This window comes from Lolium rigidum, chromosome 7, assembly GCF_022539505.1.
Source record: "Lolium rigidum isolate FL_2022 chromosome 7, APGP_CSIRO_Lrig_0.1, whole genome shotgun sequence".
Taxonomy (NCBI): Eukaryota; Viridiplantae; Streptophyta; class Magnoliopsida; order Poales; family Poaceae; genus Lolium; species Lolium rigidum.
The window spans coordinates 198,608,789-198,633,502 of record NC_061514.1 but is presented as its reverse complement, the minus strand read 5'-3'; the positions used below and the strand labels follow the sequence as shown (position 1 = coordinate 198,633,502).

The 24,714-nt window shown below is 41.2% G+C and overlaps 1 long non-coding RNA gene across 2 annotated transcripts; it reads left to right on the top strand.

Moving 5' to 3' along the window:
• The first annotated feature begins 8,688 nt into the window (after positions 1-8,688).
• Positions 8,689-10,981, top strand: LOC124678783. Of its 2 annotated transcripts, XR_006994646.1 has the most exons (5): positions 8,689-8,835; positions 9,165-9,305; positions 10,376-10,498; positions 10,786-10,852; positions 10,941-10,981. It is a non-coding gene; the product is annotated as an uncharacterized LOC124678783 (long non-coding RNA). The 2 variants fall into 2 exon arrangements; XR_006994645.1 differs by lacking the exons at positions 8,689-8,835; positions 9,165-9,305 and having other exon boundaries at positions 10,159-10,498.
• Positions 10,982-24,714: the final 13,733 nt, after the last annotated feature.

The window sequence follows — 24,714 nt, the reverse complement described above, 5'->3', positions numbered from 1 at the left end:
GGTTGCAATTGAGATTTTTTCAGTTGTAACTATAATTTTTCCGGTGGCAACAGATATTTTTCAGTATTTTTCTAGTTGCAAGTCGAGTTACAGTTGAGATTTTTACGGTTAGAAGTTGAATCGCAAATAGAAAAAGTCACTTATTAAAATTACGCCCTAATATTTTGATACATTTGTGCAGAAGCTTTTTGTTTGTTGGATACTGTTCTTTTTTCTCCATGTGGACTTGTAGTATATTGGCAAGCAAGCACGTCTGCGCGTTTTGTTGAGTGTGAGGGTGATTCCTATTGCACTAAAAGAAAGTTATATCAATTTGAATTCTTTGTCCGGTTGGTACATACATCTCCGATTATATTTGCCCCTGGTTAGACACCTAAAATGAACACCAACTTGCCTTGTTTTTTAAGAAACAATGAGTGGCTAGGATGATGCATATCATCGATTGTTATTAGTACTAGGTACTAAGGAGAACGCTGGGAAGTGGGACAATGCTATCATCGATTGTTTGTTATTACTTAGCAGAACCAGGCGGACAGGATCACACAGGTGCTTTTGGCATGTTTTGGTCCAATAGAAGACCGGCCCAACAACACAACCAACTCAACAAAATAACGACCCAACAAACAAGCAGCGAAATCTTGGGCTCAACTTCAACCCACAAAAAATTATTGATGTCATTCTACTGAGAGTTAACTTAATTCTCATTAAACTGAGTTCTAAAGAAACCCATTGCTAATTCTCGGTAGTCTGGCTCAGTAGATTTTCTAACCGTTAGATTATGCGCGGAGATTTATGCAGAAGCTTTTTGTTTGTTGGATAATGTTCTAATTTTGTTGTCAAAGTAAATCGATCAACCGTGCACGCTGGTCTAATTTTACTAAGAGTTAGATTAGTAGTGAGACCTTAAAAATAAATGCTTGTGTATTTTGAGAAGAGGAAATAATATAACAGCAAAAAAGTAGAAAGGCTGGAAAAATGAAAGAAAATAAAAATGAAGCAAAAAAAGGAAATAAAAGAAGGAATCGTAAACAGAAAAGAAGCCAAGAAGTAATATTTTTGTAACTCGTGATCAGTATGTTTTTTAGAGTCCAGATTGATACCTTTTTTTTTGAACATTTTCCAATCAATACTTGATCTATTGTCTCTAAGGGCATCTCCAGCAGCTGACCAAACGGTTCTGGGCTGTCCCAAACGGTCCGCGCAAGCGAATAGCCCGCGCATGCTCCGACGAGGCGACGCAAATAGACCGATCCACCCGCAAAAAATGTTCAACTTTGGAAATTGTTCAAATAAAAAAATAATGTTTTTCGAATTTTAGAAAATATACAAATTTTAGAAAAATCATGTTTAGAAAATATTCAAATTTAAAAAAAAAACTGAAAAAGTTTAGTTTTCCGAAATAATCATATTAAAATTTTGTAATTTTAAAAACGTAAAAAAGAGAAACAACAGAAAAGGAGAAAACAGAAAAAAAAACGTGACTAGGTCGGCCCAACACCTACCCTAGAGGGGTGCGGCATCTAGCCCGCACCGTCAGGGTGGTGTTTAGCACTTTCCTTTAGCAGGTCGGGGCTTTGCTCCGATCGAAGATATACCCTTAGGGGGAGTTTGGTAGACTGCATATGATTCGTGGCTCACTGCGTCACTGAGATGGAACTCCCATCTCGTTCCGGATGAGCTCCGGCTCATGAATCGCGCATCGTTTGATAGGCTGTGTTGTATCGGATGGCACCCAAGTGACAATTTGATTGGTTGTCGCATGGTTTTCCTAGACTCACCTATATGGCAACATGGTGACCTTACCTCACCTATCACAAGACCACCATGGCACCGCCGTTCACAAGTTTCGGCATGTGAGCGATGGCACCGCCGATCACGCCGGTCAAAAGCATCACCACGTCGCCAACCACGAAGATGAACACCACCATGACACCGTCAGTGACGCCGGTCACAAGCATCACCATGTCGCCGACCACGAAGACGAACACCACCAGGACACCGCCGGTCACGTCGGTCAAAAGCATGGGCACATCGCTGACCACGAAGATGAACAGCACCATGACACCGTCGATCATGCCGGTCACAAGCATCACCATGTCGCCGAGCACGAAGACGAACACCACCATGACATCGTTGATCACGCCGGTCACAAGCACCGACCACGAAGACGAACACCACCAGGACACCATCGGTCACAAGCATGGGCACATCGCCGACCACGAAGACGAACACCACCATGACACCATCGATCATGCCGGTCACAGGCATCGCCTTGTTGCCGACCACGAAGACGAACACCACCAGGACACCGTCGGTCACGCCGATCACAAGCATGAACACATCGCCGGCCACGAAGACGAACATCACCATGACACCGTCGGTCACGTCGGTCACAGCACGTCGCCGACCACGAAGACGAACACCACCATGACTCCACCACCATGTATTATCACCTCTCACTTCTCACCTATCATCACCACGTCGTCGTCCATGAAGATGGTGAGCGAGAAGTTGAGCAAAAGTAGTCCAAACCTTACTCACACATACGTACAGATTACAGTATACTTGTGAGTCATTTATCTATCAGTATGTACACCGAAATAAAAACCTGTCAATATGAAAGTCATGCGGAATGATGAGGTGAACCTAATCCTCAAAGGGTTGAGCGTGTGCGATGAATTTGGCAAAATTCGCTTAAAACTTCATACACGAAATTGACGATTTACGACCGACAAAACTCAAAACCGATTGGGATTTGGTTCGTATCATCGACACGCATCTTTTCGTGTACAACTTATTTTGATTCGGACTATATTTACGTAAGCAACAGCTCGTGCAACCGTTGCATCAGTGGCAAAGTGGCGCGAGAACGAACCTGACCTAGGAGAAACTGCCGATTCGAGCACTCCTTCAGATGCAGGCAAAACACTGCTTTGGTAGCCGTGCGATGGAACAACACGAATCGACTCAGGCAACCAAATGGATTGAAAATTATTGATGACCCGATGGGAGCCTAGGGGCTATCAAACGCGCGCTTACGGGCGCCCGGCGGGGCTGGATTCAGGTTCAGGTTGGTAGGTCGAAATATGTGACGGCCGGCGACGTACGAGCAGACGCTGACATGTTGTTCCGGGAGGTAGTAGTAGCTGGTGTCAACCTGCCTTTTCAGGGCGCGGGAACGACACAGACAGAACGGGAGAGAGGTATCGATGGCCGCAAGCTAGCGTCTCAGTGACTTTTGCCAATTTTTGTTGGTGGTGGTGGCTGGGGGCGACGCGACCTCCAATCATTTTGCCCTCACCTCACCGTCACCGGGGAGCAGCACGGGCACGGCAGTCTAGTCTAGCAGGGGCGCAGAGCAATAGCATCCAGGGGTATATATGATGCCCCCCATAGGGGGCCTCACAGCGATTGGTGCATGTGGACCATCGGATCATCCCATTAACGGATCTCGGCCGTTCGTTTTTTACCGCGTCATATAAAACAGAGCAGCTCGCGGTGGAAACCCTAGCCGCACCCGCGCCCCTCCGTTTCTCCTCTTCCTAGCGTTTCTCGCTAGAGGCGGCTGCCGAGTCTCCGCCTCGTTCCGCCTCCCCATGCCATCTCGTCTTCCTCCGCCGCCTCCTCTCCCAAGTTCGAACGAGAGCACCAGGAGCAGATCAGACCAGCGCCGACGCACGCACCCGCAGGTACAGCCCGCTCGTCCGCGATTTCTCTCCCCCAATCTTCCCTCCCTAACTCTCTCATGATTTTCATACGGGTAGAGTTGCTCTGCTGGATCTTCGCTGGTTAGGCCGCCGCCCGTCCCGATCTGCGCTTCTTTCACGCGATTTTTAGCCCCATCTGCACGAATTTTTCGGCAAAGCAGTAAGATTGGATGATACTTAGTTTAACCAAAGATTTCCAAGTCCTAAGGTGCTTGTTCCAGTTGTTGAAAGAGCCCAGCAGCTTCGTGGCGGCAGTGCGTCTTCTGCTCTTTCCGTATGATATATAGCTCTCATGTGGTTTTGTATTCTGTGTTTCTTACCTTTGCAATGGTTATCTTTGACAGAGACTGTAAATTTTCCTAATGATTTTCCTCTTATTGTAGATTTCCTCTATAGTGTTTGTGTCTCATGTTGTTTTCCTGATGCTTGTAGGCCTTTGTCGATATGTAGAATGAAGCATAGATTATTTTGCACTTCATTTCTGAAGTTTATAAAAAAAGAGGAGGTTCCTACCTCTTAATAAAATATACAGATCTAATTTCTGATTAGGGATACAGTTTCCTCCATTGAAACAACAGATTAACAGTAATTCTTGTAGGTTGTGTCCAATGTCCTCCCTGTGTTGGCGATGACCCAGGCAATTAGCATTCCAGCTATCCGTGCAGTGTACTACTTTTGCTTGTTGCTGCTTGGAGCTATGGAAATATTCCATTTCTATTTGTCATATATCCCACAGGTTAGAAATAAGTAAGATACAAACTCCGGCATGATATTGAAATAATTAAGTTTGAAATGGATGTGGCATATTTTTAAATATGTGCTAGGGGAGGACCAAGGCTTTAATAGCATGTGTTATCTGCCTGATTTGACAGTTTACATACTTCAGCAGGAGATACAAAATGATTAGAGCTTAAACTGTGAGGCTAATAAAGAGCACTTGTGTACAAACATGGATATTTCCATATCTGATTAAACACATCCGGGAGAATAAGATTTAGTTCGAGTACAACGTTTTGAGTGATAAATATTTAGACTTGATAGAAGTGATTCATGCTATCTAATAATGCTAATCTCTGGGTTAAAACCTCCTTGATTAGGTGTCATATTTTAGTGTAGCTAATATCTTGGGGCTACCACCTGCATATGATGCAGATACTTTGTTTATTACAACAAAAAAATCAATCTTGCGGGTTATCCCATCAGGCATTTCACCTCCTTGATTCAGAACAGGAAACCAACTGATGTTTGTTGGAATGTTGTACCTATTTTCTTATAGCCATCGAACTCAATATTTATGTTTTGATACAAACGTATATACTTTTATACCTGGTACATGTTTAGGGAGGACCTGCAACTGACGTTCAAGAAAAAGAAAGTATTTTCATGTATTTTTTTGGCAAGGCCTTCATTTATACTTATGCACTGTTATAAATGACATCTGAGATAAAGAATGAACATTTGAGTATTACCAGGTGATAAAGAAGCATTTCCATAGTGGAATGTCTCGCTGCGGAGGGGGGTCACTCTGAGCGGGATCATAAGATTATCCTCAGAAATGAAGGATCAATTGCAGTTTCTATTATGCTAGAGTCAAAGTTCTCGAATTTACTGTAGGTAGTATTTTCCAATTTGTTGGCCTTCGTACTGCAGTTTGATTTTATTTCTTCTTCCCAAACGTTCAGATATTAGTACGTTTACACAATCGAACTCAAGATATTTTCGTTTGTGTACTGATGGAAGTACATCATTGGAATTGCAGAGTATGACTCAGACAACAAACCATTCCAAGAGACAGTTAAACCTATGGTAGATGGTGGAACAGAAGGTTTCGAAGGTTATGCTAGAGTCATTATGCCAAGGATAACACCTTGTTTTGAGCGCAACATATGGATTTTCTCTCCCTATATCAAGTTTCAGTTATGTACCTTCGCCAAGATTCAGAGTTCTGCTCATTGCATTGAGTATGCTCGTTTCATCAAATGGGACAAGGTATAGTTCTTATCTCTGTAATTTTCTCTTCAATTTATTTACTTTTGTAATTATTAAGTTCACTCATGCAAGTTCACTGGAAAACCTTTTGATGCTGATGATGCAGAACGTATGCAGTGGATTTATTCAGAGGTTTGTTCTACTGTTATGACATATAATTTAGGTAGTGCTATTCTTTCCCAGTCTAATTTTCCATTTACACATGTACATGCTTTAAAGAGAACATAACTTTTTGGTGTTTCCGGAGTTGCATATTCTTTGACTCAAGTTGTTTTCTTCTTCGTTTATTCTCCTGACCTTAGATGTGATTTTTTTTCCTGAAGCACTTCTTATGTCTTGCCTGCTTTTGAAGTGTTGGAGTTCTTAAATTCCTGATGAAGAGGATTTTGGAGGTACGTGCCGCCGGTGCTCGTGGCACTTAATTAACTGCAGCAGCAGAACTTGGATTATTAATGGTATGCAATCTAGCTTGGTTACAAAGCCTCTTAATTCCTGGTCCTATGTTTCAAAGCACAGTGCTTAAATTTTGATTAGTGTGAGTGGCTGAATTCTTGTGGTCATGCATAATGCAGCTGAAGTTTTTGAAATGTGGTGGAAAAATTATTTGTATTTTTATCGATGTAGTTTATTACTGCTCAATTAGACATGTGAATTCAGACGGATTAGTTTATTTGTAGTTCGTTTAATTACTTTACTATGAACAAGCTTCCATGGGCACGTTTTGATTCATTTCTTTGTCCACTTGCTCCTCTACTTTCACCTATAATTGCTTAGCACATCTCTTTTTGTGAGGAAAGCTTTTAGAATTATCTTTTTATGCTATATGATTCAATGTTCAGTTTGCATTGCCAAGCTTCTATATAAATGACCTTGCAGCTTTTCTACATCAATTTTCATTAGAAAGATACCCTTAGCTTTCCTGTTTAGGAGCTTTCATTTCTTTTTTGCATTTTTCATTTCAATCTTTGCTACATTTAACCTTAATAAAAGAGAAGGGAAACTCGTGAGAAAACCTCACTATAAATTTCTCATTAGATAATATTCTTTATTCAGCAGATGAACCCTCTGTTTCAGAAAGCTATGGTTGGCTTGGGACTGGAAGGACATGTCTAGCAGCGGCTATTTATCGGAGAGGCTATCGTTCCTTTATGGTCATAAGATAGGCTTCTCTTTGGAAGTGGAAATGGAATCAGCACATGAAGGCTTGCCCCTGACCTTGCAAGTGCCCCACGAAGCCGGTAATCCAGAAGATTAAATCTCTTTATTCTTTCAAAAGAAATCTACATACGAAGTTCCATCCATTATTTACCATATAGCAATTTGTTTCCTGAGAAGAGAAAATCATACCTGATCGTTCGCCTGGAACATTACAACAATATTACAATGTATTCTTTTTTGTCTTGCAAGTAACAAATATATTTGAGTGCCAGACTTGATCCACTTACTATTTAACATTGTAGTTAACTCAACAACCAGTAAGTTCTACAAATCTTCGCTCTCTTTGTTTGGGCTATAGCTGCCTATTTTGATGTACAGTACTATAAATGTGATCATGTATACTGTACATCATGGTTAATTTATTTTTGAAATATTCTTATTTGCAAACCTTTGTTAGAGTAAACGGTGATCATTTGTGTCCCACAGTTTCGGGAAAAGGTGGAAATAAATGAAAAAAAAATATATATAGAAAATCAAAAGAACCTCTACATAACATAATTTATAGTGGTATAATATAGAGGGGAGCTCATGGAGCCACCCGGTAAATCAGAATTTACTGATTGTAGGTCTCGCTTCCAAGTTCCAACAGAGGAGAGCTCATGTGATTTGAAAATGCCCAAAAACGTTTTAACATTTTCCACAAGTATTTTACTGCATAAAGTGTAAATCGGCGTGAATTTCACGGGATTGTGCGCCAAGGCGCAAATCTATCTCTATGATATTCTTTACAAGCAGTTTATTGCATATTTTTGAATACAGAGTGTATATGTCCATGCTTTTGAACCAGCAAGATGTTATTAGTGTTGCTTTTGGACCTGAAGCTTGCTCTGTAATCTGTAGTAATAAGGCATTGCCAAATTTAGCACTGCTTTTACTGTAGAGTTTTTCTTAACCTGGCTATCAAGTTTCAGTGTATTTCTGTAAGTAACAATTAACAGTAGTAGTACCACTGTGTAAGTCACCATATTCTATTGTAGGATTAGTGTTCTTAGACCGTCATTTTATCCATGCATCGGAACTTGGCTTTAAGCGGTTTCGGTCACAGAGTACTCGAAGCCAAGATCCGATGCGGATATTTGTGGTGGCCTGAAGATCCCCGTTGCAAGAAAAACCACATCCTGTGGAACTGAAGAATCCGATCAAATCACTGTTTCAATTCTTTTAGTAGCCTTTCATAGTTTTAAGAAACACTTCCATTTGGAAAAGCAAATGTTAAGTAAATGAACTGGGACAGTTTTCTATAGCAAACATTATGGGACCAAGTGCCAGATTTTACACTAGAGGTCAACCAATTTAATAAGTATGCATCTCAAAACTTCATAACTGTTGCTTTTGTATCTTCTGTCATCCTTCATTGTGCATGCTAGATATTCTCTTTTGTTATTTCTATCAGATGGTTCTGTTGTATTGTGCATGCCAGATTATTTGTTATGTATGCCCGAGGTGATGAGAAATGAATTTATTTGTGTGCTTTGTTGTCTACATACTAATTCATTTATTTCTGAAATTTAGCTCTGTTTTGTGACCTGTCCATGCATGGTATCATCGATAGTATATGAGTAAACTCCAAGGAAAATATGTTTGTGTTGGATTGTTTTGAAGCTCATGTTTCTGTTAATTTTGTGAACATTCAGACTTTTGTCCGATGTTATATCTGAATGTGTTTATTTCATAAGGTCTTGCTATTTTCTGAAATCATTTGTCGGATTTTAAGTCGAGTGGTCTAATTTCATATATGTTTATTGAAGAGAGAAAAGTAAACAGAGCCAAGGAGAGATGCCACCGATTCGCACGTGTTGGAGCATTTCACGGATGGCTTGACTATGAAGTCCACATTGTAGTGATTTTCCCTTCATGTATTATTGAAAATTGACCTTAGTGAATTGTAGCTTTGCGGATGTGCTTACCAAATCTGCAACAGGTAATGAATTTTACTTGGCATATAGATTCTGCTTATAGTAAGTATTCTCCTCATGATTTTCTTAGTATTTGACATGAAGTTCATGTTGAAAGAACTAAAGTGGTGATTTTAAATCCCTTCAAAAAGTGGTGATTTTAAAGCATAAGCTTTAATTTTCATCCGATGCACTCAAGCTGTGTTTGGTTCTCTACATAGTTGTCAAAGCATATGAGGGGTGTGGTTATATATATAAGAAATTGATAGCATAGTTTATTGTTTTTTGCTTCTATTGTTTGTTCTTTTTATTTGAGGTAATCTCTCCCTTTCCTCTCCTTTTTTTGTCATGCTAGGTCTCCTAGGTCAGAGCCACGGTGCAGGAGCTCAGGTTTCGGTGGAGAGATGATACAGTGATGAGAAGATGTGCCCAGCAGCTAGCTATAGTGGAGAATTGATTCGTCCGATCCCCCCACCCCTGGCCTTCTACAGAGAAGGTGAGAAGTCCTATGGGTGTTACTCTATATTCTCCTCAGCCGGCCAACTGCTACCTAATCTTAGAACGATGGGTTGGGCTCGGTTGAAAGGTAGCACACAATTGGTGCTGCTACAGTGTATGGTAATTAGGACAGGCTGTTTCTATGCATCAAGTAGTTGGTACATGGATCCCAACAATTGAATTCCTAGCTTCACCAAACGAGATGATATAAATATTGATCTCGGTTCTAAAATTTATATTGGGAACAAATTAATTTTACAAGGAAGTTTCCATCACATATTATCTATATAGATTCTTCTGAATTCAATTATTATGGTTCCTGATTTCGTGTCCATTTTCCCTCGCGACTATCTTTTCTCATAATTTTTATCCTATGAAAATTAAGATTTCAGTGAACCGTGTGGTCCTATTCAGGCGCTCTCGCTAACCCGTTGTTCCCTACCAAGGAAGCTCTCGGGGGTTTGGTCGTGGTGCCATTCGGATTCCTACTTTTTAAGTTCCTATTTTTTTTATCTTAAGTTCGTATTAGATGGTGTTTCTCACATCTACCATATAGTGTCTGTTATTCTGCAAGTACTCTGTACACATAAATATCAGCGAGACACAACCATCCTCTTGATATGAATTGCTGCGATGAGCATCTTATGTGGCGGATAAGACTCAGTACAGTAGTACATTTCTACTACATTATTGGTATGGTATATAAGTTCAGTTGAATGCTCCTTTCTAGGCCTTAACGACAACAATCAAATACCTGCAAAATAGTTTTTCCATATGTGCATTTCAATGATTAATATATTCAGGCGCTCTCGCAAACCTGTTGTTCCTTTCCAGTATTCCGTGTAGAAAGAAGATTGTAGAGCTTTGTTGTAAATCTTAACAATTAAAGCCATTTGCTATATAAATGTAGAGAGCATATTTATTACTGCAACAGGAAAACTATACTGCTAACCTCTTGGTTTTAGCTGCATAAGGTGTGAACTCATTTTAGTCCTCAAAATACATGCTCTTATAAAGAAAACAATCAGTTTATAGCCTACCAATTTCTGACGCTGTTTGATTTCTTAGCTGAGACTCGTGTTCGAAGTCGGTGCCCTACCGACAAAGGTGGTACAACTCTCACCAGATGACCTCAGAGACGAGAGCACAATAACATACTGGAAGATATGATGCTAGAAGCACACAAATAAGGTGAACATCAGACAGCCCTTGTTTTCTGAGCTCTATGCACTCTGATTTACCTACGTGATTTGCCTTTTTCTCAGCTACTTAACGGGTTTTCTCTTGTGTTTTCTTTCTGTATGTCTGTTTTATAGTGCTGCATAGTACTATTGCCCAGCCATTTATAATCTGACCACATGCAGAACTCGCAATCCGGCCTAACCTACAGAGACGCTATCATTTTTTTCAATTGGATTTGATTGGACAAATTTAATGTTTTCTTTTTTTCGTGGTTCTAACTGATAAACTTGGAACAGCTAACCTGGTGCAAGCTGTGATTCCATGACCCATCCCCGCTGTGACCCTGTTCCTGGAATTGGCAAGGTCAGCCCTGTTTTTTGCGCGATTTAGAATTGGTAAGGAATTTTTCCTGGAATGTATCCATCATTCTGATTTTGTTTCTGGATTGCAGGTGTTTTTGAAGTATGCAGATGCCAAGAGCTCGGCCAGGGCAAACAATGGATGCACATGAGGAGATTCGACGGGAAAAAGACGGTTGCCGTGTTCGCCGATGGAGACTACGACGAATAGATTAAAACAAATCTTGCATATTTGTTCTTTTTAGACTTTGAGTACATTTAGCAGTAAGTTTTCATGAAATGTACTTAAATCTCATGTTATTCTAATAGTGGTGCATACAGGATTGCATTCCGAAGTTATCAGAATACAAATCTTTAAAACCGAACCGCAGTGAGTTTATGTAGAATTTTTTTTTTGCCTTGTGCGGTGGCGCGAGATTAGGGATCAGTAGGCGTGTAGGACTGCAGGAAAGCGACTGACTCATACAAGACATATGATATGTTGTGTTCCTTTGCTCCACTTCGTCAACTAATAATTTTTCAAACGGATAATTATTCAATTTTTATTTAATAATTGCTGATGTTTCCAAATGTATATAAAATAAATATTGACACAACCTTTACGGGTCCGTGCGCCAAGGCGCACATCAAAATCTAGTAGAAGTTGGCGCTGTGGGGTGAAGGAAGGACGTAGTCCGCCGTGGAGGGGGACAGGAGTCGCGTAAAGCCTCTGCCGCTGCCCTGCGAGGTCGTCTTTCTCTTTGAGCAGAGAAAACTATGCCGCTCCGTCTAGGAAGGAGGTAGGCAGCACTCCTCTTTTCCCTGTCCGGCGACCTCTCCTTTCCCTTTCTTCTTGCGGTACCACTGGAGTCGCATGCACCAGGGCTCAAAGTCTAGCCTAGCCTAATTAGTCAAATCATTCCACATGCTCACGTCTTCGTTAGGCTAAAGGCCAAACGATTAATAAAAGGAAGAAGATATGAAGGTTGTCAAGGTCAGTGGCGGAGCTGGTATACAAGTAACGAAATTCCTGAAACCTTCACTAATTTGCTCTTTAACTTGTCTCATTAGTGGATGATTATCACATAACTAGTAGAGCTAAACCCAATGATATTTTCGTCCAGCTTCGCCCCTGGTCAAGGCGTCCATGAGGCTTAATCACGTTTTTTTTTTGCGAGAAATCCACCGATCTATTAATAATCATCAACAGTAGTAGTACAAATAACCCAAAAAGTAAAGAAAATTACAAAATTGGTACTCGGACCACCTAGCGACGACTACAAACACTAGCACGAGCCGAAGGCGCGCCGCTGTCCTCGCCCCTCCATCGCCGGAGTCAGGCAAAGCTTGTCGTAGTAGAGCTTGTTGTAGTAAACAGACGGGAAGTCGTCGTGCTAAGGTCCCAAAGGACCGGCGCACCGAGCAGGTAACCATCGCCAATGATGACAACCGTAGATCGGAAGAGACTATCATGAAACCATACCAATAAACACGAAAACCGACCGGATCCCAGGAGATCCGACGGGCACACAACTCCACGCGCCCTCCGTCAGCGCTAGATGCACCACCGAAGCGAGGATAGGGCGGGGAGGACCTTATTCTGACTTCAGGATGTAGCCGCCGCCTCATCATCCCAAAAAAGAGACTGAAAATCAAACTAAATTAAGAACGGAAACTCCCCGCAGGCGAGGGACCGTGGTCCGCCACACCTCCAAGGCCCCAAGGCCACCGGAAGCGGAGCGGACCGGCGGTGTCGCTGGCGAGGAGGACGGAACCCTAGATGGGTTTTGTGGCTTCTTTCCGCCGCCTCCTGGACTCCTTCGGAATCCTCCTTGAGGCTTAATCACGTTTGCAGAGGTCAATTTGGGGAGTGGTACATGAGCTGTGGACGCAGCCAAGCGGCAACCGCTAGATCGCATCATATATTACAGACAGTTGGCTGCGGCCGTTGTTGCTCAACTGACGCTCGGTCGCAAATTAATCAGAGATATCCTGCACATGGGCCATCCAGAAACACTCGTTCCGTTTATAAATAATTGTCTTAGATCTATCTTCCTCCGTCTATAAATAAATATCTTAGATTTATTTAAAATTAGATGTATCTAGACGCTATGTCTAGATTTATCTAGATTTAGGCAAATGTCAGACGTCTATTTATAGCCAGAGGTAGTAGATATTTTCTACTCATCCACAAAAATCTACATTGGCAACGAAAACATTGGGTCTTCCTAGCACTAGTAGGAAAAGGCTCATTAGTGACGCACCAAAAATAGATTCTGTGGCGCATGGATGGTGCGTCACAGAAATTTCGCCACAAAAATAAGGTTTCTGTGGCGCACCTTCTCATGCGCCACAGAATTAAGGTTTCTGTGGCGCACCAGTACTTCGGTGCGCCACAGAAGTTCGTTTCAGGGCGCCACAGAAATTGCTCGTATTATACAAGATTTTGAGCTGTCTGTCATACACATACAGGTTATACACAGCAATATACATATATTATACAGATTATATACAGTTGCAGATATAATATAAATAGCATGTACATTGCACAGATATAACATAGACATCATCATCACATTACTTAGAGCCCGATCGAGATACATATATAGTGACAAAGTGTCAAATGTTTTACATACAACTCTTAATTCCTACAAATTTCACCATTTCAAAATACAAAGCGGTCTTCATCCGGTTCCTCCTTTGCTCCCTCCTCTCTACCCGCCAGGCTCGCTTGCATCGGGGACTTCATCCGGTTCCTCCTCTGATTAAAATAGAAGAAAGTGAGACCAAGTCCAAGTCCAATGCACAAGAGAAATGGAATAAATGTCTCATACATTGTTGGTCAACACAAATATTAACATTTAGGGATGGCGTAAGTGAGACCAAGTCCGATGCACAAGAGATTGATATTTGTGATATCTTACTAGGCTCACTTACGCCACCCCCAAGTGTACGGTGACCAAACATTTTAATCATCGGCGCTATCTCGAAGAAAGACCAAAATAAACGAATAAGTCCAACTCAAATACGAGCCAAGTAGTATCAAGTAAATAGCATGCCTCATACTTTGTTGGTCGAAACAAATATTAACATTCAGGGATGGGGTCAGCGAGGCCAGGTAGGATGCACAAGAGATTGATATTTGTGTCATCGCACCAGGCTCACCGGCCCCACCCCAGAGTGTACAAATGACCAAACAATTTAATCATCGGCACTAAAATGGAAGAAAGGCCAATGCAATTAAGAAGTAGCTAGTATGAACTAAATGGAATGCCTCATACTTTGTTGGTCGAAACAAATATTAACATTCAGGGATGGAGTCAGCGAGGCCAAGTAGGATGCACAAGAGATTGATATTTGTGCCATCACACCAGGCTCGCTGGCGCCACCCCGGAGTGTACGAGTGACCAAACATTCTAATCATCGGCAAATGCAATTAAGAAGTGCCAACTCAAATAAGAGACAAGTAGCTAGTATAAACTAAATGGAATGCCTCATACTTTATCGGTCAAAACAAATATTAACATTCAGAGATGGAGTCAGCGAGGTCAAGTAGGATGCACAAGAGATTGCTATATGTGCCATCACACCAGGCTCGCTGGCGCCACCCCCGAGTGTACGAGTGACCAAACATTCTAATCATCGGTAAATGCAATTAAGAAGTGCCAACTCAAATAAGAGACAAGTAGCTAGTATAAACTAAATGGAATGCCTCATACTTTGTCGGTCAAAACAAATATTAACATTCAGGGATGGAGTAAGTGAGGCCAGGTAGGATGCACAAGAGATTGATATTTGTGCCATCACACCAGGCTCAGTTGCTCCACCCCCGAGTGTACGAGTGACCAAACATTCTAATCATCGGTCAATGCAATTAAGAAGTGCCGGCTCAAATAAGAGACAAGTAGCTAGTATAAACTAAATGGAATGCCTCATACTTTGTCGGTCAAAACAAATATTAACATTCAGGGATGGAGTAAGTGAGGCCAGGTAGGATGCACAAGAGATTGATATTTGTGCCATCACACCAGGCTCACTTGCTCCACCCCCGAGTGTACGAGTGACCAAACATTCTAATCATCGACACTAAAATGGAAGAAAGAGCCAAGTGGTATCAACTAGATAACATATGCCTCATACTTCGTTGGTCAAAACAACTATTAACATTCCGTGAAGGCGTAAGCGAGGCCAGGTAGGATGCACAAGAGATTGATATTTGTGCCATCATGATACGTCCCAAACGTATCTATAATTTCTTATGTTCCATGCTACTTTTATGATGATACTCACATGTTTTATACACATTATATGTCATTTTTATGCATTTTCCGGCACTAACCTATTGACGAGATGCCGAAGAGCCAGTTGTTGTTTTCTGCTGTTTTTGGTTTCAGAAATCCTAGTAAGGAAATATTCTCGGAATTGGACGAAATCAACACCCAGGGTCCTATTTTTGCACGAAGCTTCCAGAAGACCGAAAGGGAAATGAAGTGGTGCGACGAGGCGGCGACACGCCAGGGCGGCGCGGCCCACCTCCTGGCCGCGCGGCCATGTTGTGTGGGCCCCTCGCGTCGCCTCTTGACCTGCCCTTCCGCCTACTTAAAGCCTCCGTCGCGAACCCCCCGCACCGAGAGCCACGATACGGAAAACCTTCCAGAGACGCCGCCGCCGCCAATCCCATCTCGGGGGATTCAGGAGATCGCCTCCGGCACCCTGCCGGAGAGGGGAATCATCTCCCGGAGGTCTCTTCATCGCCATGATCGCCTCCGGATCGATGTGTGAGTAGTCCACCCCCGGACCATGGGTCCATAGCAGTAGCTAGATGGTCGTCTTCTCCTCGTTGTGCTATCATGTTAGATCTTGTGAGCTGCCTATCATGATCAAGATCATCTATTTGTAATCCTTCATGTTGTGTTTGTTGGGATCCGATGAATATTGAATACTATGTCAAGTTGATTATCAATCTATCATATATGTTATTTATGTTCTTGCATGCTCTCCGTTGCTAGTAGAGGCTCTGGCCAAGTTGATACTTGTAACTCCAAGAGGGAGTATTTATGCTCGATAGTGGGTTCATGCCTCCATTAAATCTGGGACGGTGACAGAAAGTTCTAAGGTTGTGGATGTGCTGTTGCCACTAGGGATAAAACATCGATGCTTTGTCTAAGGATATTTGTGTTGATTACATTACGCACCATACTTAATGCAATTGTCCGTTGTTTACAACTTAATACTGGAAGGGGTTCGGATGATAACCTGAAGGTGGACTTTTTAGGCATAGATGCATGTTGGATAGCGGTCTATGTACTTTGTTGTAATGCCCTGATTAAATCTCATAGTACTCATCATGATATATGTATGTGCATTGTTATGCCTTCTTTATTTGTCAATTGCCCAACTGTAATTTGTTCACCGAACATCTGCTATCTTATGGGAGAGACACCGCTAGTGAACTGTGGACCCCGGTCCTATTCTTTACATCTGAAATACAAACTGCTGCAATTGTTCTTTACTGTTATTCGCAAACAAACATCATCATCCACACTATACATCTAATCCTTTGTTTACATCAAGTCGGTGAGATTGACAACCTCGCTGTTACGTTGGGGCAAAGTTCTGTGATTGTGTTGTGCAGGTTCCACGTTGGCGCCGGAATCCCTGGTGTTGCGCCGCACTACACTCCTCCGCCAACAACCTTCAACGTGCTTCTTGACTCCTACTGGTTCGATTAAACCTTGGTTTCTTACTGAGGGAAACTTGCTACTGTGCGCATCACATCTTCCTCTTGGGGTTCCCAACGGACCTGTCAACTACACGTATCAAGCAAATTTCTGGCGTCGTTGCCGGGGAGATCAAGACACGCTGCAAGGGGAGTCTCCCACATCCAATCTCTTTACTTTGTTTTTGTCTTGATTTATTTTATTTACTACTTTGTTTGCTGCACTTATATCAAAACACAAAAAAATTAGTTGCTAGCTTTGCTTTATTTACTGTCTTGTTCTCTATATCAAAAACACAAAAAAATTAGTTACTTGCATTTACTTTATTTAGTTTGCTTTATTTACTACTGCTAAAATGGGTACCGTTGAGAATACTAAGTTGTGTGACTTCACTAGCACAAATAATAATGATTTCCTATGCACACCTATTGCTCCACCCGCTACTACAAGCAGAATTCTTTGAAATTAAACCTGCTTTACTGAATCTTGTTATGCGAGAGCAATTTTCTGGTGTTAGTTCTGATGATGTTGCTGCCCATCTTAATAATTTTGTTGAACTATGTGAAATGCAAAAATATAAGGATGTAGATGGTGACATTATAAAATAAAAAATGTTTCCTTTCTCATTAAGAGGAAGAGCTAAAGATTGGTTGCTATCTCTGCCTAGAAATAGTATTGACTCTTGGACTAAATGTAAGGATGCTTTTATTGGTAGATATTATCCTCCCGCTAAAATTATATCTTTGAGAAGTAGCATAATGAATTTCAAGAAATTAGATAATGAACATGTTGCTCAAGCATGGGAGAGAATGAAATCTTTGGTAAAGAATTGCCCAACCCATGGACTGACTACTTGGATGATCATCCAAACCTTTTATGCAAGATTGAATTTTTCTTCGCGGAACCTATTGGATTCAGCTGCTGGAGGTACCTTTATGTCCATCACTTTGGGGGCGGCAACAAAGCTTCTTGATGATATGATGACAAATTACTCCGAATGGCACACGGAAAGAGCTCCACAAGGTAAGAAGGTAAATTCTGTTGAAGAAACCTCCTCCTTGAGTGATAAGATTGATGCTATTATGTCTATGCTTGTGAATGGTAGATCTAATGTTGATCCTAATAATGTTCCTTTAGCTTCTTTGGTTGCCCAAGAAGAACATGTTGATGTGAATTTCATTAAAAGTAACAATTTCAACAACAATGCTTATAGGAATAATTTTGGTAACAACTATAGGCCATATCCTTCTGCTAATGGTAATAGTTATGGTAATTCTTATGGGAATTCTTACAACAATAATAGGAGTGCACCCCCTGGTCTTGAAGCCATGCTTAAAGAATTTATTAGTACACAAACTGCTTTTAACAAATCTGTTGAGGAAAAGCTCGATAAAATTGATATTCTTGCTTCTAAGGTTGATAGACTTGCCTCTGATGTTGATCTTTTAAAATTGAAAGTTATGCCTAATAGGGATATTGATAATAAGATTTTTACTACAGCAAATTCCATCCAAGTTCGAATTAATGAGAATATTAGATTGATGGCTGAATTGCATGCTAGGTGGGAAAGAGAAGAAAACGAAAAACTAGCTAAAGAGAATAATGTAGCTAAAGTTTGGACTATTACCACCACTAGTAATGTTAATGATTCACATGTTGCTACACCTCCTACTATCAATGGTAAAATAATTGGTGTTGGCAATGTTACTACTCCTAGTGCAAAGCGTGCAAAATTGCCTCGAAACCGCTAAAACCGCTGAAATTGATAAAACTCGCTGAAATTTTTCAAAATATTGGGGATAATGATCCCATTGCTGTAGATCATAATGGTTTAGACTTTGATGATTGTCACATCTCTGAAGTTATAAAGTTCTTACAAAAGCTTGCTAAAAGTCCCAATGCTAGTGCTATAAATTTGGCCTTTACAAAACATATCACAAATGCTCTCATAAAAGCTAGAGAGGAGAAACTAAAACTTGAAACTTCTATTCCTAGAAAGTTAGAAGATGGTTGGGAGCCTATCATTAAGATGAGGGTCAATGATTTTGATTGTAATGCTTTATGTGATCTTGGTGCAAGTATTTCTGTTATGCCTAAGAAAATTTATGATATGCTTGACTTGCCATCATTGAAGAATTGTTATTTGGATGTTAATCTTGTTGATAATGCTATAAAGAAACCTTTGGGGAGGATTGATAATATTCGTATTATGGTTAACAATAACCTTGTCCCCGTTGATTTTGTTGTCTTGGATATTGAATGCAATGCATCTTGTCCCATTATATTGGGAAGACCTTTTCTTCGAACTGTTGGTGCTACCATTGACATGAAGGAAGGTAATATTAAATATCAATTTCCCCTCAAGAAAGGTATGGAACACTTCCCTTGAAAGAGAATGAAGTTACCTTATGATTCTATTATTAGAATAAATTATGATGTTGATGCTTCGTCTCTTGATGTTACTTGATTCACACTTTCTGCGCCTAGCTGAAAGGCGTTAAAGAAAAGCGCTTATGGGAGACAGCCCATTATTTTACTTCTGCACTTTATTTTATATTTGAGTCTTGGAAGTTGTTTACTACTGTAGCAAACTCTCCTTATCTTTATTTTATTGCATTGTTATGCCAAGTAAAGTCTTTGATAGTAAAGCCAATACTATATTTGGATTGCTGCGCATAAACAGATTTCTTGCTGTCACGAATTTCGACCTGCCTCTCTGTAGGTAGCTCAGAAAAATCTGCGAAATTACGAGCGTGATCCTCAGATATGTACGCAACTTTCATTAAATTTGGGCATTTTCATCTGAGCAAGTCTGGTGCCACTTTAAAATTCGTATTTACGAACTGTTCTGTTTTGACAGATTCTGCCTTTTATTTCGCATTGCCTCTTTTGCTATGTTAGATGGATTTCTTTGGTCCATTAACTTTCAGTAGCTTTGTGAAATATCCAGAAGTGTTAAGAATGATTATGTCACCTCTGAATATATGAATTATGCACTGACCCTCTAATGAGTTTGTTTCGAGTTTGGTGTGGAGGAAGTTTTCAAGGGTCAAGAGAGGAGGATGATACAATATGATCAAGAAGAGTGAAAAGTCAAAGCTTGGGGATGCCCCCGTGGTTCATCCCTGCATATTTTAAGGGATGCCCAAGGCATCCCTTCTTCATCGACAACTTATCAGGTTCCTCTAGTGAAACTATATTTTTATTCCGTCACATCTTATGTGCTTTACTTGGAGCGTCTGTTTGTTTTTGTTTTTATTTTTGTTTGAATAAATCGGATCCTAGCATTCTTTGTTTGGGAGAGAGACACGCTCCGTTGTTTCGTATGAACACATGTGTTCTTAGCTTCATCTTTAATGTTCATTGCGAAAGTTGAACTACTTCATTCATTGTTATATGGTTGGAAACGGAAAATGCCGCATGTGGTAAATGGTTTAATGTCTTGAATAATGTGATACTTGGCAATTGTTGTGCTCATATAGATCTTGTTTAAGCTCTTGCATCATGTACCTTGTACTCATTGATGAATAACTACATAGAGCTTGTAAAATTTAGTTTGCATGATTGATCTCTAGAGTCTAGATATTTTCTGGTTGAGGTGTTTGAACAACAAGGAGACAATGTAAAGTCTAATAATAATTACAATATGTTTATATGTGAGCTTTGGTGCACCTTTTATACTTGAGTTTGCTTCAAACAACCTTGCTAGCCTAGCCTTGTATTGAGAGGAATTCTTCTCGTGCATCCAAATCCTTGAGCCAATAACCATGCCATTTGTGTCCACCATACCTACCTACCACATGGTATTTCTCCGCCATTCCAAAGTAAATTACTTGAGTGCTACCTTTAAAATTTCTATTCTTTACCTTTGCAATATATAGCTCATGGGACAAATAGCTTTAAAAACTATCGTGGTGAAGAATATGTACTTATGTGTTTTATTTCTTAGTGAGTTGCTTGTTGAGCGGTAACCATGTTTTCTGGGGACGCCATCAACGCTTTTACCTTTGTTGAATATCATGTGAGTTGCTATGCATGTTCGTCTTGTCTGAAGTAAGGGCGGTTTTCACAATCAAATGGTTTGAGTATGCATACTGTTAGAGAAGAACATTGGGCCGCTAACTAAAGCCATGATTCATGGTGGAAGTTTCAGTATGGACAGCTAATCCTCAATCTCTTATGAGAATAATAATCGTTGTTGAATGCTTATGCATTAAAGAGGAGTCCATTATCTGTTGTCTATGTTGTCCCGGTATGGATGTCTAAGTTGAGAATAATCAAAAGCGAAAAATCCAATGCGAGTTTTCTCCTTAGACCTTTGTACAGGCGGCATAGAGGTACCCCTTTGTGACACTTGGTTGAAACATATGCTATGCAATGATAATCGGTGTTAACCCAAGCTAATTAGGACAAGGTGCGAGCACTATTAGTATACTATGCATGAGGCTTGCAACTTATAAGATGTCTTATACATAACTCATATGCTTTATTACTACCGTTGACAAAATTGTTTCTTGTTTTCAAAATGAAAAGCTCTAGCACAAATATAGTAATCAATGCTTCCCTCTGCGAAGGGCCTATCTTCTACTTTATTGTTGAGTCAGTTTGCCTATTCTTTCTATCCTAGAAGCAAACACTTGTATCAACTGTGTGCATTGATTCTTACATGTTTACCTATTGCACTTGTTATATTACTTTGTGTTGACAATTATCCATGAGATAAATATGTTGAAGTTGAAAACAACCGCTGAAACTTATATCTTCCTTTGTGTTGCTTCAATGCCTTTACTTCGAATTTATTGCTTTATGAGTAACTCTTATGCAAGTCTTATTGATGCTTGTCTTGAAAGTACTATTCATGAAAAGACTTTTCTATATGATTCATTTGTTTACTCATTATCTTCAGCATTGCTTCGAATCGCTGCATTCATCTCATATGCTTTACAATAGTATGATCAAGATTATGATAGCATGTCACTTCAGAAATTATCTTTGTTATCGTTTACCTACTCGAGGGCGAGTAGGAACTAAGCTTGGGGATGCTTGATACGTCCCAAACGTATCTATAATTTCTTATGTTCCATGCTACTTTTATGATGATACTCACATGTTTTATACACATTATATGTCATTTTTATGCATTTTCCGGCACTAACCTATTGACGAGATGCCGAAGAGTCGATTGCTTGTTTTCTGCTGTTTTTGGTTTCAGAAATCCTAGTAAGGAAATATTCTCGGAATTGGACGAAATCAACGCCCAGGGTCCTATTTTTGCACGAAGCTTCCAGAAGACCGAAAGGGAAACGAAGTGGTGCGACGAGGCGGCGACACGCCAGGGCGGCGCGGCCCACCTCCTGGCCGCGCGGCCCTGTTGTGTGGGCCCCTCGCGTCGCCTCTTGACCTGCCCTTCCGCCTACTTAAAGCCTCCGTCGCGAAACCCCCAGTACCGAGAGCCACGATACGGAAAACCTTCCAGAGACGCCGCCGCCGCCAATCCTATCTCGGGGGATTCAGGAGATCGCCTCCGGCACCCTGCCGGAGAGGGGAATCATCTCCCGGAGGTCTCTTCATCGCCATGATCGCCTCCGGATCGATGTGTGAGTAGTCCACCCCTGGACCATGGGTCCATAGCAGTAGCTAGATGGTCGTCTTCTCCCCGTTGTGCTATCATGTTAGATCTTGTGAGCTGCCTATCATGATCAAGATCATCTATTTGTAATCCTTCATGTTGTGTTTGTTGGGATCCGATGAATATTGAATACTATGTCAAGTTGATTATCAATCTATCATATATGTTATTTATGTTCTTGCATGCTCTCCGTTGCTAGTAGAGGCTCGGCCAAGTTGATACTTGTGACTCCAAGAGGGAGCATTTATGCTCGATAGTGGGTTCATGCCTTCATTAAATGCGGGACGAGTGACGGAAAGTTCTAAGGTTGTGGATGTGTTGTTGCCACTAGGGATAAAACATCGATGCTTTGTCTAAAGATATTTGTGTTGATTACATTACGCACCATACTTAATGCAATTGTCTCGTTGTTTACAACTTAATACCGGAAGGGGTTCGGATGATAACTCGAAGGTGGACTTTTTAGGCATAGATGCATGCTCGGATAGCGGTCTATGTACTTTGTCGTAATGCCCCGATTAAATCTCATAGTACTCATCATGATATATGTATGTGCATTGTTATGCCTTCTTTATTTGTCAATTGCCCAACTGTAATTTGTTCACCCAACATCTGCTATCTTATGGGAGAGACACCGCTAGTGAACTGTGGACCCCGGTCCTATTCTTTACATCTGAAATCAAACTGCTGCAATTGTTCTTTACTGTTATTCGCAAACAAACATCATCATCCACCCTATACATCTAATCCTTTGTTTACAGCAAGCCGGTGAGATTGACAACCTCGCTGTTACGTTGGGGCAAAGTTCTGTGATTGTGTTGTGCAGGTTCCACGTTGGCGCCGGAATCTCTGGTGTTGCGCCGCACTACACTCCTCCGCCAACAACCTTCAACGTGCTTCTTGACTCCTACTGGTTCGATTAAACCTTGGTTTCTTACTGAGGGAAACTTGCTACTGTGCGCATCACACCTTCCTCTTGGGGTCACCAACGGACGTGTCAACTACACGCATCACATCACACTAGGCTCTCTTGCGCCTTCCCGGAGTGTATAGGTGACCAAACATTCTAATCATCGGCACTAAATTGTGTTTTTGCCTCAGCCTTTGTATCATTGGTTGTGCTAAGACATCAAGCATAGCTGTTGTTCTTATCAGTTTTTGCCTCAGCCTTTGCATCATTGGCTGAGTGCAACCATCATAAGCATGCCATTAAATCACACATTTTAGTATATGTTCTTATCCAAGTTTTTGCCTCAGCCTTTGCATCATTGGCTGAGCTAAGACATCAAGCATAGCTGTTGTTCTATCAGTTTTTGCCTCAGCTTTTGCATCATTGCCTGAGTGCAACCATCATAAGCATTCCATTTAAATCACACATTTTAGTATCTGTTCTTATCCAAGTTTTTGCCTCAGCCTTTGCATCATTGGCTGAGCTAAGACATCAAGCATAGCTGTTGTTTTTATCAGTTTAACCAAGCTCAAGAAAAATCACAGCAGTCCCAACACTCCAACACCATCTGGACATGGAGCATTCTTTATTTTTAGGGAACTATATGAACTATATGCACATGATCCAGTAAGCATCCCCACTAATCAGAGCATTATAAGCATACCATAAGCTCACAAGAATCCATCAAGTAAATCATCAGGCAACATCACTTTTATCTCATTGCTTAAACCAACCATGAGTTAAATGGGTCATCAATTTATCACAACAAGATAAATATGCGTGGATGAATAAAAGCATCCAAACAGGGGCACCACAATTATATACCCCCAACAGAGAATTATTGGGGTCCATAAAACTAATCCCATGCAAACCAAGAGCAACTATAAATATGTATGTATACACGCCCACCAGTAGCATTTCATGCATTTAAATTCCTATGAACCAGTTAACCTCACTGAGCACAACAAGCATTTAAATGAACCAGTAGCATCAAATTCCTATGAACCCATCAAGAAAATTGTTAACAGTTAACCTCACTGAGCACAACAAATGAACCAGTAGTAATAAGCCATCAAGATTAATAGTTAACCTCACTGAGCACAACAAATGAACCAGTGGCATTTCATGCATTTAAATGAACCAGTAGCATCAAATTCCTATGAACCCTAAACTTGCAGGGCATCAAATTCAATTTGCTATGAACCCTAAACCAGGGCATTTCATTTTTTTCTATGAACCCTAAACCAGGGCATCAAATTCCTATGAACCCTAAACCAGGGCATCAAATTCCTATGAACCCTAAACCTGCAGTGCATCAAATTCAAAGAGGGGATCGAACCAGGGCATCACCGACGACGACAGCATTTCGTCGAGCACATTGTGCTCGCGCGGGAGAGGAAGAGGGAGGGGAGGGGAGAAAGCTCACCGACGACGACGGTAGTTGTGGAGGAGCTCACCGACGACGACGGCAGGGGTGGAGGTCGCGGCGGCTCCTCCACCTTGGCCGCGGCGGCGGCTCCTCCACCTTGACGCGGCGCCGGCCCCTCCTCCTCCACGCCGCAGCGGCTTGTGCTGCTGGTGGCGGGGAT